The following is a 19,817-nucleotide window of genomic DNA, read 5'->3' as shown; positions in this document are numbered from 1 at the left end:
TCCTAGAGGGCTCTCCCCCTCCCTTGACAAAGTAGATTTGGAAATCATACTAATCATATTGAACAATAATTATGTATCTATCAGTTTCACTTTTATAAATCCTTGTAAACAGCACATTTTTAAGTTCTCAGTGCCTCAGTTAAGTTCAGTTCAGTCGCTCAGTCATGTCCCACTCTTTGCAACCCCATGAACTGCAGCACGCCAGGCTTCCCTGTCCGTCTCCAATTCCCGGAGCTTGCTCAAACTCATGTCAGTCGAGTTGGTGCCTAGTGGCTTTATTTATTGTATTGTAATAAGCTGCTCAAATGCCTGTCTCTCTAACTAGACACCTCTGAGTGGTTGACTGAGTCTTCTGTCATAGTAATATAAAGAATAACACCTATTGAATGCTTTCTATGTAACAGACCTTGTTATAAATTCTTCATATACCTTTTCTCATTTAATATCATCACCAACCTACAAAGCAGGCATAATTCTAGTCTTTTAGTTTAAAAAGCAGACACATATATAGCAGGCAATGCTCTTGCTCTCAGAAGGGCCCTGAACTCGGTTTGAAGCTCTGCTGTCTCTACCTTGAAATTCTTATTTATATCTTGGAACATGAAGTGAGACAAGGGTGCATGCCAGTGAGCAGTGGGGACAGGTCTGGGGATACAAGTGCAAGTACAAATTAGCTTAGGATCGTGGGCCCGATAGGCCTGGTGGCCCATCTCATAGGATCCAGACTCATGACACTTGAGGTACATAAGATCTAATGAATTCTGAGCCCCTTAAAACAGAATATTCCTTGAAAGAAGATACTTGAAACAGAAGAAATTCTGACCTGCTGGCCTTGAAGAAGCAACAAGCACTTTTTGAGCCACCAATGGAGAGGACAGCATATAGAGGCTAAGGGCCTCAGTCCTAAAAACTGCTGCTGCTGCTAAGTCGCTTCAGTCGTGTCTGACTCTGTGCAACCCCATAGACGGCAGCCCACCAGGCTCCCCCTTCCCTGGGATTCTCCAGGCAAAAACACTGGAGTGGGTTGCCATTTCCTCCTCCAAGGCATCAAAGTGAAAAGTGAAAGTGAAGTTGCTCAGTTGTGTCCGACTCTTAGCGACCCCATGGACTGCAGCCTACCAGGCTCCTCCGTCCATGGGATTTTTCAGGTACCCAAAAACTGAATTCTGCCAATAACTTGAATGAACTTAGAAGAGAATACTGAGCTTCAGATGAGAATGCAATACTGGCCCAAATCTTCATTGCAGCCTTGGAATCATCTAAGAAGCGCAGACCCCTATCCCATGTAAATCATAAGATAATAAATATGTGCTATTTTAAGCACTATTTGAGATAATTTGTTATATAGCAATAGGAAACTAATACTATAGTCAGTAAATATGCTAAAACATGACTACAGTGAGATCATTATAAAAATGTTATTGCCCACAGTTTTTATATAGAACTTAAAATCTAAATGTTTAAATATTTATTTTCAGTTACTTATGATGTTTACACAAATATAAACACACACTTCTGTACATATATTTGTATACCTGAGAAACCCTGAAGTGAAAAGTTCATTTTCTTCAAGTAACAGCTGTTAAGTCACAACATCCAATATAGCTTTGGCTCCAGGTCAGGACTATCCCAGGATTCCTAAGTAACACAACTTGTAGGTGCTTGCCTATTTTAAATCCATGCCCGTAGCAGTATACTCCCTGTTCTACCTTAGGTCACATGGCAAGAACTCAAGATGAGATGTAACACCACGGTTCTGTGTAAATAGCAGGTGAGCTGTTGAAGATTTTTGAAGTTTAGATGGATGAGAAGATTTCTGAAGTCTAGATGGATGAGAACAATAAAACCCAGGAATAATCTGATGCAGTTTGCATCAGTAGAGAATAATTTACCATGACAGAAAGAATATAATTATTCACAGGAATTTTAAAAATCATCAAACAGGATGGATCAGAAAGTTTGATCTGTTATCCTAGGCTCCTCATCTGCTCTGAAGTGAGATGGGAGGTTCTGGCAGTCATTGACTCAACAGAGAAGCCAGTGCATTGGAGCCAGAGTTCTCTCCACGTGGAGTGGGTCTAATCAGGAGTTCTGTGAAAAATGATACTCTCCTTTATGATGCTGCAGGCGGACTCATGGTGCTGTTACCACGTGGGGCCTTCACGAAGCATAAATACCACAGAAATACCTGCATATACTCACAAGATATAACTGGATAAGGGATAATTTGGCTATATGGATGTCAAGCACAGAAGAAATATAAATATGTATTCAATAACAATAATGCTAACAATAGCTAACATTTATTAGACATATAGTCTGTCCTAGGCAATGTTCTTAATTGATCTCAATTAATTCTTACTGTACTCTTATACAACAGAGACATAGTATCTCCATTTTGCAGATGAGGAACCAAGGAAAGGTTAAATAACTTGCCAAATTAAGTCTCAGAGTTAGGATTGAGCTCCCAAAAGACACTCTCTGGTCCCCAAGATCATACTGTTCAAGAATATATCTAAATATGGCCAGAGATAACCAGGGCAAGGAGGACACCTACCATAACCAATCGCATTTCCCTGACTTTCAATCACATGTAGTTAATTGACTCTTTTAAAAAATAAACTTTTAATATTGTAACAATTTCAGATTAATACATATGTATAATAATTTTAGATTTATAGAAAAGTTGCAAGCATAGTACATGGAATTCACCCAGGCCCTTTACCCATTTCCCCTAATATTAATCTTGTCACCCTGCTTATTTAACTTATATGCAGAGTACATCATGAGAAACACTGGGCTGCAGGAAGCACAAACTGGAATCAAGATTGCTGGGAGAAATCTTGATACATATATCAGATACCTCAGATACATAGATGTACCTTGTACCTCAGATACATAGATGACACCACCCTCATGGCAGAAAGCAAAGAGAAACTAAGAGACTCTTGATGAAGGTGAAACAGAAGAGTGAAAAAGCTGGCTTATAAATCAATATTAAAAAAACTAAGATCATGGCATCGGTCCCATCACTTCATGACAAATAGATGGGAAAATGATGGAAACAGTGACAGATATTTTCTTGGGCTCCAAAATCACTGTAGATGGTTACTGCAGCCATGAAATTAAAAGATGCTTGCTCATTGGAAGAAAAGCTCTGATAAGCCTGGACAGCATATTAAAAAGCAGAGACATTGCCAACAAAGGTCCGTATAGTCAAAGCTATGGCTTTTCCAGTAGTCATGTACAGATGTAAGTTCAACCATAAAGAAGGCTGAGTGACAAAGAAATGCTTTTGAACTGTGGTGCTGGAGAAGACCCTTGAGAGTCCCTTGGACTGCAACGAAATCAAGCCAGTCAATCCTAAAGGAAATCAATCCTGAATATTCATTGGAAGGACTGATGCTGAAGCTGAAGCTCCAATACTTGGGCCACCTGATGCGAAGAGCTGACTCATTAGAAAAGACCTTGATGCTGGGAAAGATTGAAGGCAGGAAGAGAAGGGGACAACAGAGGATGAGATGGTTGAATGGCATCACCAACTCAATGGACATGAGTCTGAGCAAGCTCAGGGATATGGTGAAGGACAGGGAAGATTGGCGTGCTGCAGTCCATGAGGTCACAAAGAGTTGGACTCGACTGAGCAACTGAACAACAATCTAATATTAACATCTTGCCTTCCCTTGGTACAGGAAATTACCATTGAAACATCATTATTAACTAAAGTACAGGTTGTATCAGATTTTTTTAAAACACTTTATATTTCAGAGAAGTTTTAGATTTATAGCAAAATGGAGCAGAAGGTATGAAGACTTCCCATATCCCCTGCACCTAAATAGGCATAGTCTTCCTGGCTATCAAGTGGTGTATTTATAATAATTGATTAACCTACACTGACACTTCATTATCACTTAAAGTCCATAGTGTACACTGGGATCCACTCAGGGTGTACACTCAATGGGTTTTGCAAGTGGATGATGGCATGTATCTATCATACAGAGTATCCTATGGAGTTTCACTGTCCTAAATGTCCTCTGTGCTCTGCCTCCCTCCCTCATCTTTCCCTCCCCCATCTCGCTTGGCAACCACAGATCCTTACCCTCTTCCCATAGTTTTTTCTTTTTCAGAATGCCATATAGTTGGAGTCATACAGTATATAGTATTTAGAGATTGGCTTCTTTAGCTTAGTAATAGGTATTTAAATTTTCTATGGGTCTTTTCATGACTTCATAGCTCATTTCTTTTTACTACTAAGTACTATTATATTATCTGGATGTACCTAGCATGCACCACAGTTAATTTTATTGAAGGACATCTTGGTTACTTGCAAGTTTTGGCAATTATGAATAAAGCTGCTGGAAACATCTGTGTGCGGGTTTTTATGTGGACACATCTTTTCATGTGCTTACTTGTCATCTATATCTTCTTTGGTGAAGTGTCTGTTCAGGTCTCTTGCCCATTTTTAACTGCGTTATTTGTTCTCTTATAATTGAGTTCTTTGTACCCTGGTGGCTCAGACGGTAAAGCGTCTGCCTACAATGCAGGAAACCTGGGTTCAATCCCTGGGTCGGGAAGATCTCCTAGAGAAGGAAATGGCAACCAACTCCAGTATTCTTGCTTGGAAAATCCCATGGACAGAGGAGCCTGGTAGGCTACAGTCCATGGGGTCGCAAAGAGTCAGATACGACTAAGCAACTTCACTTACTCACTTGTATAGTTTGGATAACAGACCTTTTGTCAGATATGCCTTTTTTCAATATTTTCAGTCTGTGGCTTGTCTCCTGATTCTGTTGACAGTATCTTTCACAGAGAAAAAGTTTTCCCTTTTAATGAAGTCTGGCTTACTAATCCTTTCTTTTATATGTCATGCCTTTGGTGTTGTTTATAAAGAGTCCTTACCAAATACAAGGTCATCTAGATTTTTCCCTGTTATTTTCTAAACACTTTACAGTTTTAAGATCCAATTTGACTTAATTTTCTGAAGGCTGTAAAGTCTATGTCTAAGGTCATTGTTTCTGCATGTGGATGTCCAGTTGTTCCAGAATCATTTGTTGAAAAGACAGTCTTCTCCGTTGTGTTGTCTTTGCTCCTTTATTAATTGGCTATATTTATATGGGTCTATTTCTAGGCTCTCCATTAAAGACAAAAGTGTATGTGTATACAGACACACACACACACACGCCATTGGGCACTCTTCTATAAGAAAGATTTGTCCCATATTCCCATTCATGCATTTAACCAATATTTCATTTATATAAATGTATATTCATATCTATTTATTTATCTTCTACTGCTTGGCTGCTTTTGTTGCTAAAACCAGCCTAGTTTTGATTATCAAGAGCAATTGTAATTTGGCTCCTGTGTTACTTTATGTACCTCATCCTTTTTTTTTTAAGCTTTCCTCACTCTCTGGCTCTACATACATGATGTGCCTGAGTGCTACAAGCAGCCATTTCTTCAAGGAGCACTGGTTTCTTTCACTGGAAAATGGTATCTATTGTCCTGTGAACACTGATAACTTATTTTTCTCAGAGGTCATTCAAGCTCAACAACTCTGAAGCCAATTTCATTCCCAAACCCTGCTCCTGTAACATGGCTAGTAAATTCTGTTCCTTTTTATTCTGTCAGAGTAAACAATATGCAGATCTTTCTGTTGCCCAAATTAAAAAGAAAAAATTCCAGAGTAAAAAATACAGTAGTGATCTTATGACCAACTAGCAGAAAACAATTTCTTGAGGACATGGGCTTGGAGCATGAGATTAGTGTATATGTGTGAATGTGTGAATATGAGAGTGTGTGTACGTGTGTGTATAAAACCTGTCACCAAAATGAAAGGTTAATAGGAGTAGATTAAATGGTTGGTCAACCCACCATGCTTAAGACAGTTTATGTCAGCAAATAAGTGATGAATGTAGTATTTTATCTTCAATGTATCCAAACAGAACAATTAAAGACCAATATAAAATTGAGCATCTAAACATATATTATGCATCAAGCCACCTAGAAACAGAACTATGAACATATGTTTCCTTTTCTCAAATTACAATACAGTTAGAGGTAAGAAAAACATACTTAAATTGACAGCAAATAACATAATATGCAGTGTAATTAGGTGCAAGCAGGATGACGCTAAAAGCTCTAGGAAGTGAGTAGAAAGATATTTCCAAGCTTTGCTTAAAAAATTTTATAGTGATCTTGCAACTTACGTGTGTCTGGAAGACATACAGAGTAAAGAGGGGAAGGGAATATGTTTTATATGAAAACAAAAGCACAATGAAAGGAAGAGAGAGGAAGGTTTAAAAATAGGGCTTCTCTTCTTTTTTTTTTTTTTTTTTTGTAAGGTTATAGTGTATTGAAAATGAAAATTAAGGAGTAGTAGAGGAGTACTAGAGGACTTTAAAAGAAATAAGAGAAAAAGAAAAATAGAAAATAGAAGAGAAAAAGGAAAGAAAAAAAAGAAAAAAAAAGAAAGAAAAAGAAAAAAAAAGAAAAAAAAAAAGGAAAAAAAAATTTTTTTTTTTTCCCCCTAATTAAAAAATCGTAAAAGTCTATGGAAATGAAAGTTAAGGAGTAATGGGGGAGTAATAGGGGATTTTAAAGGAAAATAAAAGAGAAAAAATAAAAAGGAAAAAAGAAAAAAAGAAAAAAAAATTAAAAAAAGAGAAAAAAGTAAAATTATATCTAGGAGTTTCTCTGGAGCTGTTGCGGTCAGTGTGGGTTCGGCTCAGTTTCAGATAGCTCCTCATTCCAGCTTATGCTTCTCGATATCTACAGGCTCCTCCGGTGTAGTCAGTGTTTCCTAGAGGGATTTTAATCTGTTGCACCAGAACAGCAGGTTTATAAAATCATAACATTTATCTGAAACAGACTTTGTAACGCTTGCTGAGATCAAAGTAACACTAATATCTATATAAGTATAAATTTCAGGGTACTTTAAAGACACTGCTTACTTGCTTGGGATTCCAGTACCAAACTCTTCTAATTACTAACTCTAAATGATCATTTAATATAGCTAAGCATGACATTTTATATCTGCAAGACTGCAATACATTTTTTTCCTGCTATTCTTGCAAGGTCACCTGTAAGAGTTATATAAGACCACATATAAAACTGTACTGTATGCCATAATTATAAGTTGAGTATATACTACTAAGGTAAGCTATTGCTTATTAATTCTAACTTGTCTTTTCATATATACACATTCAATGCTTCAAATAGGGAAATCAAAATAATGTACAAAGGTACAATTAAAAAGTAATAGAACATTTTATGAAAGTGAGTAATCAGTGTTCCTGGCTTCATATTCCTTGCTCATGGGATAGTGTCCATCTCTAATTCTAAAACTGGACTCACTGCAACCTACAAAAGTGCTCTTGCAAGTGGATTTTAATAATAAAGATTAATGCTCAGGTAAAAACTCTTTTGAGTTGCTCTAAAATCATTACCGAAAAATTTGTGGGCACAGGTGAAAACATGTTTGAAATTAATATGCCTTTAAAAAGTAATTCAACACAATTATGTCCTATATTCACTGCATTTTAGTTCCCTGAAATGCAGAGATTTTCATTTGATAATTTAAAACTGTGATAGCAGCTTTAATTTCAGTCTGCTAAAAATTGTGATTATATCATTCCAACTGCTCTTCCTCTTTCATCTCAAAAACAGTTTATCCAGAATTTGAATATGTTTTAGTGGTAGTTTTTGCACAGAGTTTTTATATTAATGAATTAAAATTGTCTATCATGTTAGCCAATTTCTCTTAGTAAAACTTTGCTGCCATTTACTCCAAGTAATCTAAGTGCTCAACATGATTGTGTAATTTTCTTGTCTGATCCAGAGTAGAACAATCAATCTGTGTGAATCAAAAATGGTCTATTCCATCATACATAGCTTAAATTTCCTCTGAAGTGAGTTCATAGACTATTTTTTTTTCCTCTGAAAAAGTGGTTTTGAAAGCTACTGTCTCCAACTTCCAATCATTTTTTTCTTTATCCTTTGCAGTTATTCTTTCAAACATTCAATTCTCTGTTATCTTTATTATTCCCTCATTTTTTGTACATAGATCATCTAACTTTATCTACCTGAAGGTAAATTTTTATATAGAAAGAAAAAAATTCTCAAAAATTATTTTATTAAAGCACACGTCAGAATTTCAGATGGTATGGGGTTGGGGTACGGGAGGGAGGCTCAAGAAGGAGGGGATATATGTACTTGTATAGCTGGCCCACCTGGTTGTCAGCAGAAACTAATACAGCATTGAAAGGCGATGATGCTCCAATACAAAATGTCATATGGCGCAATTTCAGTGTCTTAAGTAAACCTTACATAGTTGGTATATCTTATATTCACTAATCTTACCCTATTTAATGACAAACTATGTCCCATAAATATTCCATAGGTCCTTGAAAACTGATTGGATAATGATGTTAAATCAATGAGGCAAAAAATGTAAGTAAATACATTACGGGTATTATCATAATTTAGGACATTTTATATCAAGTCATAGTTGTCAGCCAGGAACAATTTTATCCCTCAAGGGATGGATATTGGAGACAATTTTTATTGTTACAACTGAAGCAGTACTACCAGCATCTAGGGAAGATGGTGAACAGTCTGTAATGCAGAGGGGAATATTCCTTCATGAAGACTTATCAGATCTAAAATATTAATAATAATATCAAAATTCCAAACCTTAATGTAAAAGGAAGATATGATTCTTATAATTTGTCAATTTGCTCTTTTTCTCTTGATGGCAAGGGAGTCTGACATTTGATTTTTAGTTCCAATAGCTCATTTACACGTTAGTCCAAGTTGAGGTGTGCTCAATCACGCTCAATCACATCATCCACTCTGTGAAGCCTATGTAACAAGACAGCTGCCTATTAACCTAATGGCGTGATCACTCTAAAAGTGTCTACAGAGCGAAGAGGATGGGGAACAAGTACACTCATCACAACTCTAATACCTGATGGTCATTACCACCTTATAAATCATGCCAGTGGACAGAAAGGGGAGATGAGAGTATTCTATATAATTCACACATAAATGTAGTACTTAGCACCCAATACATTCCGTCTCAATTTTAGTGACCAAAAAAAAAAAAAAAAAAAAAATAGAGGGATGATTATTTTCCTCTTACTATGTATAAACTTTCTTTTTTCTGTTTCCATGGGAAAATCCTAGTGAAAACTGATCTGCCATACTAATCCAAGAGAATATCATTATTACAGATGCTATATCATTATGTAATATACTTACTACCCTTACTTTACTAACTACAGGCTTTCAATTAGATGTGCTCACAAATGGTAAAAATAACCATCACCAGTCATGGTTTCGATTGATAAAGTCTATTAGATGTATTGGCTAATTTGGACAAATTCATGGATAGTGTATGAAGGTATCCACAGCACAATACGATTTCATCAAATCTAAGTTGATAATATTTTGGTATATTTACAGGGATTACATTTATAACTATTCCACTCTTGGCTTCACTTACTAGAAATGTTTAAAAGTCTTGATAAACTGTATCACCATGGGCAAAACAATTAGAAAAATTGTTTTCCTGAAGTGAGAAGATCTTGCCTGATTTTCTCCCCTAAATTATTTCCTTTACCCTAGAAGGAAACCAGTTCTCATATTATGCTTGTTTGAATCAACATAGTGAATAAGAGTGTTACTTCTGGAAACAAATATGATGCTTAAATCAAATCTTTGTCATTTATTTTTAAATTCAATACTTTTGGTAAGTTACATAATATATATATCTTTGTTGTTGTTCAGTTTGTTAAGTTGTGTCCCACTCTTTGCAGCTACATGAACTGCAGCATGCCAGAGTTCCCTGTCTTTCACTATCTCCCAGAGTTTGCTCCAACTCATTCCACTGAGTCGGTGATGCCATTCAACCATTTTATCTTCTGTCGACCCATTTACCTTCTGCCCTCAATCTTTCCTAGCATCAGGGTTTTTTCCAATCTTTAGTATGTCACTAATAATGTAGCAACAACAATAGTAACAGTAGTAATAATAGCAATACCGTGTTGGTTTTGTGAAGATTAAAGAGCACACGTTTTATTCCCGATACATATTATGTGTTTGATAAATTTAATTATAATTAACTTTGAAAAGTCTGTGTCATACAGCAAATTTTGTCCAGATTTCTCTTCTAGTACAGCCAGTGAACTTACTTATTATCTTTACCTGTAAGTCTAAAAGCAAACTAGACTCAATATGTTAAATCAAACTCTTTCCCCTTCAAAACCTGCTTTTCTGCCTCTCATGTTCCCTATGGAGTAAGGATGTCCATAGAATTTGTTCCAATAAGAAAAGTTGGAGTCATCAGTTCAGTTCAGTTCAGTTCAGTCGCTCAGTCGTGTCCGACTCTTTGCGACCCCATGAATTGCAGCACGCCAGGCCTCCCTGTCCATCACCAACTCCTAGAATTTACTCAAACCTGTGTCCATCGAGTCGGTGATGCCACCCAGCCATCTCATCCTCTGTCGTCCCCTTCTCCTCCTGCCCCCAATCCCTCCTAGCATCAGGGTCTTTTCCAATGAGTCAACTCTTCGCATGAGGTGGCCAAAGTATTGGAGTTTCAGCTTCAGCATCAGTCCTTCCAATGAACACCCAGGACTACTAGCCTCTATTTCACAATTATTTTCCATATCCAGTGAATCACTAGGGGTTTTCTAATCTATTGGGTTGGTCAAAAAGATTTTGAACCAAAATTTTGGCCAACCCAATACTTTGTCCATTTCTTTATGTTTCAACTGGAACATCTTTATTTTAGGCCATCATCATCTTTTTAAAGGAGAGTGATAGCAACAATCCCTAAGTCATATCTTGCTGCTCTTCACCTTCTAATTTTCTCACTAACCTGTTTTTCCATGTGGAAACCAGAGTGGTTTTCCAAAATTAATATCACATCATATATTTTCCCTGCTTAAAGGCTCTCAGTGATTCCCCATTGTTCTTAAGTTGAAATATATAATCAGTTCAGTTCAGTCGCTCAGCCATGTCCTCCTCCTCTTTGCGACCTCATGGACTGTGGCACACCGGGCTTCCCTGTCCATCCCAGAGCCCACTCAAACTCATGTCCATCATATCGGTGATGCCATCCAACCATCTCATCCTGTGTCATCCCCTTCTCCTCCTGCCTTCAATGTTTCCCAGCATCAGGGTCTTTCCAAATGAGTCTGTTCTTCGCATCAGGTGGCCAAAGTATTGGAGTTTCAACTTCAACATGAGTCCTTCCAGTGAATATTCAGGACTGATTTCCTTTAAGATGGACAGGTTGGATCTCCTTGCAGTCCAAGGGACTCTCAAGAGTCTTCTCCAACACCACAGTTCAAAAGTATCCATTCTTTGGTGCTCAGCTTTCTTTATAGTCCAATTCTCACATCCATACATGACTACTGGAAAAGCCATAGCTTTTGTCTCTGCTTTTTAATATGCTGTCTAGGTTGGTCATAGCTTTTCTTCTAAGGAGTAAGCATCTTTTAATTTCATGGCTGCAGTCACCATCTGCGGTGATTTTGGAGCCCCCCAAAATAAAGTCTCTCACTGTTTCCATCGTTTCCCCATCTATTTGCCATGAAGTGATGGGACTGGATGCCAAGATCTTAGTTTTCTGAATGTTGAGCTTTAAGCCAACTTCTTCACTTCACTTTCATCAAGACGCTCTTTAGTTTTTCTTCAGAATACCAGACCACCTGACCTGTCTCCTGAGAAATCTGTATGCAGGTCAGGAAGCAACAGTTAGAACTGGACATGGAACAACAGACTGGATCCAAATCAGGAAAGAAGTACATCAAGGCTGTATATTGTCACCCTGATTATTTAACTTATATGCAGAGTACATCATGGGAAATGCTGGACTGGATGAAGCACAAGCTGGAATCAAGATTGCCAGGAGAAATATCAATAACATCAGATACACAGATGGCACCACCTTTATGGCAGAAAGCGAAATCTATAATACTTAACCTAAGTTACAAGTTGGTCTAAATTAAAATTTTAAAGGCACTAAAAATGCTTTATGTTATTTCACATAACAATCTAAAATAAATAGCATACAAAATGAAAATGTAAAAATCTTAGGAAATATAACAATATTCCTTTCATAGGTACTTTCAGAAGTATTCTTTCCCTGCCCTTTGCTATGGAATTGCCGCTCCTTGCTGGTGCAGTAAGCACACAAGTGTGCCTAAGGTAACTAAGCACCAAGGACATTCTTGAGACTCTAGCTTTACTTTTCAGCTTCTCTTCCAACTGCCTCCCTCACACTCTCTAGGACATGGGCCCAGACGTTAGAGTTACAGCTCTCTGTCTTTCCTGTGGGCATTTATCGTTGCTATTCCCTCTGATTTGAAGACTCTGTTATCTCCTCCTTTTTTGGCTTACTCCCACTCTACTTCTAAGGAAGAGCTTAATGCACTTTCTCCAGAAAGCGTTCCCAATCCTTTGCTCCTTCATATACTGAGTTTGGGTCATACATCTACAACTCCATTCTACCTTGTAAGTCCTTCTAAGACAGCCCTCCTTACCCAACTTTTACTGCTTAGTTATATTGTGCTGTGCTGGGCTTAGTCACTCAGTCGTGTCCAACTCTTTGTGACCCCACGGACTGTAGCCCGCCAGGCTCCTCTGTCCGTGGGATTCTCCAGGCAAGAATACTAGAGTGGGTTGCCATGCCCTCCTTCAGGGGATCTTCCCAATCCAAGGATCGAACCCAGGTCTCCTGCATTGCAAGCGGATTCTTTACCAGCTGAGCTATTGCTTATAAGTAACTATCTTATTTTCTATCTCAAGGATCAGCAAAATCTGGTCTGCTGCCTATTTTTCTTATGGCTCAAAAGCTACCGTGTTTTTTTAACTTTTTTTAATAGTTGGAAAAAATCAAAAGAAAATTACTACCTCAAGATCTATAAAAATGTTATGAAATATACATTTCATTGTTTTCAAAGAAGATTTTATTGTAATATATTCATTCTATTCATTCACATATTTCCAGCAGAATGGTTGCAACAGAGATAATACAGCACACAAAGCCTAAAATATTTACTATCTGACACATTACAAAAAGGCTTGCCAACTGCTGGTCTATCTTATCAGATGTCAAATTCCTTAAGGGAGTCAGTATGCTGTCCCAATTGCATTCCAGACATCTGCTGCTCAACATATATTTATGAATGAATTAATTAATGAAAGAATGGTGAATGGGGTAGTAATAAATGAATGTAAGGAAGATGAAAGTTATACTTCTCTAGTTGAAAACAAAGGAAATTAAGCAAAAAGGGAATTTATTGGAAGGAAATAGCTTATGTCACAAAATAAAAGAAAAAGTTGAAGATTTAGGCCTTGGCGAGGGTAGGAATTAGAATGACTCTTGAGATCCTAGTAGCAGGAAATACTGGAAAGTCTCACTGAAACAAAATGTTTGATCCTGAATCTACATTTGGCTCAACGATTGTATTTCCAGGAGACAGAATCTGACCACGCCTTGGTTAGAGAAAGTGATCTCTGTTTGACAGTGCCATTCAGCTGCACAATCTTGGAAAAGATGCTCCATCAATACTGCATGTAAGGAAAAATCAGTCTTCTATTACTAAAATCAGGAGTACGGTTAATACTAGGTAAAAAACAAAATGACAGGATATACCTTACAATAGAAAAAAATGGGAGTCAGAAAATGATTTTAAATGGAAAACTAATACCTAAAAATTAGACTACAGCTGCCTACAGAATGTCTTTATCATGTTAAAAAACAACTTAGCCATGATTGTCTTACTCAACTCTAATGAGTTAATTAGCTTGGTTTCAATATTATTTTTGAACATTAAATATAGATGGCATCTTTTATAGAGTATACTGAGTATAATATGCCCATCTCTCAGTTTAATAAGAGAAAATCATTATCCTATTTATCAGAGTTTTCTCAAAAACTAAAGAAGACAAGGACTGGATTGCTACTTAACATGTAATGATAAATACTAGCTAGATATGAAAAGTGAAATTATCCAAACCCCAAACATTTCTGTGATGAAGAGGTTAACATGGCACATTAGTGGCACAATGACAGATGAGGTGTCTCTAATGGTGAAAAAATACAAAGGAAAAGCACAAAAAAGTGGACATTAATAATCCCAATATTACTCATCATCTAGTGTTTCTCTTTATTCACTCATTAAGTACTACTTGTTCTCCAAGCTATGACACGTCTCGCATTAAGTGACTGTCCTATAAGCAGTTAAGCTGGAACTTCCTGAAAAATGTATATTCATCTCTGAATGAGGATATGAGGCAGCATTCTCAGATCACTTAGGCATTATGACAATTATCTGACCCCCTTGCCAATAGGGTATTACATATTTCAATCTTTGTTTTCAATTCATGCGTGAAGCATCCCCAGAGAACTCACATGCAGCTCCAGCTGCTGTTTTCACTATTGTTGACCTTTCCCAGACAGATTAACCTATATTTTTGTACTGTCTTATCACAATGATTTCACAAGAATGTCTCCTGTGCAAAAGTCTCCCTCCTTGGAGAAAAAGACAATCATTTAAAATACTTAGGTAAAAATCAAACATTTTGTAATCTTTCAAGTTACTGAAATCATATTTATTAAAAAAAAAAACTAACAATATTGAATGACTTTCAGTTTCTAAGACTGAAAGAGTCAACTTATCTTTATATGTTTATTTAGCTTCTGTTTTAAGGAAAACTAAATTATCTTTACAAAGCATAACACTGTCACATGTAGATTTTATACATAATATATTTACCCAATAAAAGACAAGGAACTGGTCATTTCACTGTGACTACCTTCTACATGGTATTCACTGTCTATTCTACAGCTTGTAGCTCAGCTTCCTTACTTCCAGTTAATTTACAGTTTAAATTCAGTAAATCACTGAACAATTGCTGAACATTTAAAGCAAACTAACATTATTATAATTTTCTATGTAGATTAGGATATACTTCAAACCACACTATATAAAAGTGACACTGTGTCTCCTAATGTCTTTTCCATCTATGTTGACTTTTCTGGTCCTTTATTTTTTATTAGCATCTACCAATAAAAGATGCATCTGCCAATAAAATCCAATCCAATTTGATTTTTATATTTTCATCCAGAAAATCATATCTTACCTCAACTATAAATATCACATACTTCTAAAGTATTCTTAGAGGCTGTTTTTCTTCCCCTTAAGTATAATTATACTTTCACTTGATAATTTTGATGATTTAAGTGTTATGGTTCAGAAATACCTCAATTGATGAAGGATCTTTCCTAAGTGTTATATTTGCGTAATTCCTTAATAATCCTTTGATTTTTATGTACCAGTTAGAATTTTCATATTTACTTCTGACGTGTTATTAACTGTTCCTTGATATTTTTATGTGACTCCAATACTCGTTATGTATCTTGCAAAGCCAAAAGTGAAAGAATGTCACTATGATCTTTCTTTAAATACTTTCCAGAATGCTTAAGTACAGACATAAGAGATATATTACTATGGAACTTTGCTTATTTGGGGTCTTTCCTCAAAAGAAGTTTACATTACACAAAAACCAAACATAAAATTTTTTCTTATGGACTTATTTTAATTAGTGACTTATAGTTGTTTTATTTTCACAAATAGAAAATGACTCTTAAAATTAAAGAAAAACACAATGTCTCAAAATGTAAAATTAAATACTGTGTTTATTTATGCTCACTAATGGGAATAATTTTTTCTGGTTGCATATTTCATATGAAAAAATATTTATAATGAATATTGTTTCATGGTATATAAGAACAGTCTTTAACACAACAGTATCTGCTTCAGGATATTTTAAGATTACTTTCTCTGAGCTGTTCCCAAGGTTATTGGGAAAACTTTGATTATTCCAAATTGTTTTCATCTTATTCCAAAACATGTTTTAATTTCTTGACTTCCAGAGAAAATTATATAATTATATATTTCATTATGAAAAATGTATTCATGATTTCTTCTCAAGTATTAGAGGGCTTCCTAGGTAATGCTAGCGGTAAAGAATCCTCCTGCCAGTGCAAGAGATGTAAGAGACACAGGTTTGGTCCCTGGGTTGGGAAGATTCCCTAGAGAAGAGCATGGCAACTGACTCTAGTATTCTTGCCTGGAGAATCCCATGGATAGAGGCGCCTGGTAGGCTACGGTCCATAGGGTCACAAAGAGTTGGACACAACGGAAGCGACTAAGCATGAGCATATTAGAGAAGAAAGTCAATCAAGCAAGTCTTTCATTTTCAATGAAATAATCTAATCTATTTAGAACTCAGTTTCCTTATTTCAAAAAGCCAGGGGATCAAACTAGGTAATTCTGGTCACTTTCAGTTTTTAAACTATATAAAAGTTTAAAACCATAGCCCACAAAAATAAGGAAAGGGGGAAAAGGCAACATGTCTCAGAACTTCTTGGTATGGAATATATCTGGTGTATTTTTAAATGATAGCATTGTCTTTCACATAATAGAATTCTTTGTAAGAACAAAGAGAAGTTATTACAAGAAATATTAATTATTTTGCCAAGTTATGCCTTGGCATGGGTCAAGACTGGTGAAACAGTAAAGCCAAGTTAAAGAAAAGATATATTAAAAGAAGAGCCAGTTGTCAGTAAAAGCTTGTAAGTTATTTTCATTCTCTAATACACATAATATGTAATGAAGTATTTTTTTAAACTTGTAATAAAGATGTTTCTAAAAAATTTTTTGAGACATTTAAAAATTTGTGAGCTACAATGTCTCAAATTCTTCCCATTATAGATACTTGATTGCTTTCCTCATTTAAAGAAAACACTTTTATGACTTTCAATATTTATTGATAATGTAATAAAGTATATATCCTCAAGTTTTTAAAGTAATAAAACTAGGCTTGTAAAAGATGGTATAATATCTTAGGGATCAAAAATATGAAATGTGAAAGATATTGAAATAAACACCATATAAGTATGCTTGCCTACCATGTTTCAAGCCTGACTTACTATTTTGTATTAAAAAATAAATACAATGATTACAAGATTGGACGTCTGTCTTTACGATGTTGGGAAGGGTAGTAACTTCATACGTCTACCCTCAACCAAGTGCTCCCATGTCTGCTCCCAAAGCTGGCCTTTGGGGCAACCACTTCAAAAGCTAGTTTTTGTATTTCTAGTTGCATCTTTGTTGTTGATACTGATATTAGTTTTATTTGACGTGGTAAACACTGTGTTTCAACACCATTATCCCACCATATTTCCTAAAAGTGAATAGAGAAAAAGTATGCGGAGAAATTCACAAAACTTAATTTACTATCTGCACTCTCTCTCCTTTCCAGTTTCTTTCACCCCCTACCTTCTCCCTTTCTTTTCCTTTCCTTCACTTGCTTCCTTTCCTTTCTCTCTCTCTCTCTCCCTCTCCCTCCAGTGCATGAAATGTGGGAGAGACAGTAAACTCTAACAGTTAAAAGCATAGCTCTGATGTTGAACTGCCTAGATTAAAAATATCAGGTCCACTGTTTTCTCTATGATATTGAACAAGTTACTTAACATGTTCATTGTCACAAATTTTTCATTAGTAAAATTGGAATAATAATGGATATTTTTAAAAGGTGTCTGTGGAGATGAACATAATTTAATGTATGTGAAATACGTTAACATAGCAACTGGCACATTTACTATGACTGTATAGTTTTCATAACATATATTCATGGGGAAGCTGAAGAAGCCATGGGAGAAGCTATCAGGTGACATTCCTGCAAATCCTGACTTAAGACCTAAGCGCTAAGAATAAGGCATCATGATTCCAAATTAAGAGAGTCAGTTTGTTAGCATAAACTTGGCAACATAGGCCATTCTATCTGATTTCATAAGTTCCCTTGCTATCCCAAGTATAACAGAACATATCAATTTGATAAGCTTTTATGTGTAGAAGGGGAAACTTTGTTAAAGACAATACAATTTTAATGATATTTTTATTTAATATAATTAAGAAGGTAATAGTGTTCCCACTTGGTGAGAAATGCAATATACCAGTTGTTATTACATACTTTATGATGGAGAAAGGAGAATAAATTTCTTAATTATGCTTCCTGGAAACCAATGTTGGAATAAGTCAAGAAGTATTTAGCTGTGTGTGTGTTGTGTGTGTGTGTCTGTGTGTACGTGTATGTGCTCGAACTTCTAGTCTTGTCTGACTCTTTGTGATCCCATGGACCATAGACCTCCAGACTCCTCTGTCCATGGAATTTTCGAGGCAAGAATACTTGAGAGGGTTGTAATTTCCTTCTCCAAGGGATCTTCTCCACCCAGGGATCAAACCCGCATTTCTTGCGTCTTCTACACTGGCAGGCAGTGGGAACCCAATTAGCTGTACTGCAATTATTTAGCCTTTAAAACCATCTATTGCTAATCTATTAGGTTTACATCCAAACTTGGAGAACAGGAAACTGAGGGAAGGCATGAAAGCAAATGAAAAATGGAAATGTGGAGTTCAATAGCCTCCTTAACACCAGGAGCTATAATCTCAACAATAGTTTAATTTGTCCTAGTAATTTGTATTTTAACTGCAAACTTATTTAACAAGTATATATTCAACAATATTTTCATTATACGGGACTGGAATGCAAATGTAGGAAGTAAAAAAACACCTGGAGTAATAGGCAAATTTGCCCTTGGAGTACAGAATTAAGCAGGGCAAAGGCTAACAGAATTTTGCCAAGAGAATGCACTGGTCATAGCAAACACCCTCTTCCAACAACACAAGAGAAGACTCTACACACGGACATCACCAGATGGTCAACACTGAAATCAGATTGATTATATTCTTTGTAGCCAAAGATGGAGACGTTCTATACAGTCAGCAAAAACAAGACTGCAAACTGACTGTGACTCAGATCATGAACTCCTTATTGCCAAATTCAGACTTAAATTGAAGAATGTATGGAAAACCACTAGACCATTCAGGTATGACCTAAGTCAAATTCCTTACAATTATACAATGAAAGTGAGACATAGATTCAAGGGATTAGACCTGATAGAGTGCCTGATGAACTATGGATGGAAGTTCATGACATTGTAGAGGAGACAGAGATCAAGACCATTCCCAAGGAAAAGAAATGCAAACAAGCAAAATGGTTGTCTGAGGAGGCCTTACAAATAGCTGTGAAAAGAAAAGAAGAAAAGCAAAGGAGTAAAGGAAAGATATATCTATTTGAATGCAGAGTTCCAAAGAATAACAAGGAGAGATAAGAAAGCCTTCCCCAGTGATCAGTGCAAATAAATAGAGGAAAACAACAGAATGGGAAAGAGTAGAAATCTCTTCAAGAAAATGAGAGATACCAAGGGAACATTTCATGCAAAGATGGGCTCAATAAAGAACAGAAATAGTATGGACCTAACAGAAGCAGAAGATATTAAGAAGAGGTGGCAAAACTACACAGAAGAACTGTACAAAAAAGATCTTCCAACTGTGCTCTTTTCCCCATGGGGGCCCAGTGTGCAATGGCTGCAAATAGCAGCCTCCTTGGTAGTGTATGCAGCCTGTTGCCTGTACAGGTAGCCCTAAGGGACCTTGGAGACAACTCTTCCTAGTGGGCATTCATGACTGGCCTGCTGTTTCTCAATCTAGACTCTAGACAGGTATGCGCGGTGCCCTTGGAAAGCCCCAGGGCACAGTGGCCAGGGTCCACATTGGCCAGGTCATAATGTCCATCCGCACCAAGCTGCAGAACAAGGAGCATGTGGTTGAAGCCCTCCGCCGGGCCAAGTTCAAGTTCCCTGGCCGTCAGAAGATCCACATCTCCAAGAAGTGGGGATT

The 19,817-nt window shown here is 36.5% G+C and overlaps 1 non-coding gene across 1 annotated transcript; it reads left to right on the top strand.

Annotated features, from left to right (window-relative positions):
* The first annotated feature begins 19,445 nt into the window (after window positions 1–19,445).
* Window positions 19,446–19,583, top strand: LOC133049321 (small nucleolar RNA SNORA70). The gene has a single exon (XR_009691294.1). It is a non-coding gene; the product is annotated as a small nucleolar RNA SNORA70 (small nucleolar RNA).
* The last annotated feature ends 234 nt before the right edge of the window (window positions 19,584–19,817 follow it).

The sequence above is a fragment of the Dama dama genome, chromosome 3 (assembly GCF_033118175.1).
Source record: "Dama dama isolate Ldn47 chromosome 3, ASM3311817v1, whole genome shotgun sequence".
NCBI lineage: Eukaryota > Metazoa > Chordata > Mammalia > Artiodactyla > Cervidae > Dama > Dama dama.
This window is presented reverse-complemented; position numbering and strand designations above follow the sequence as displayed.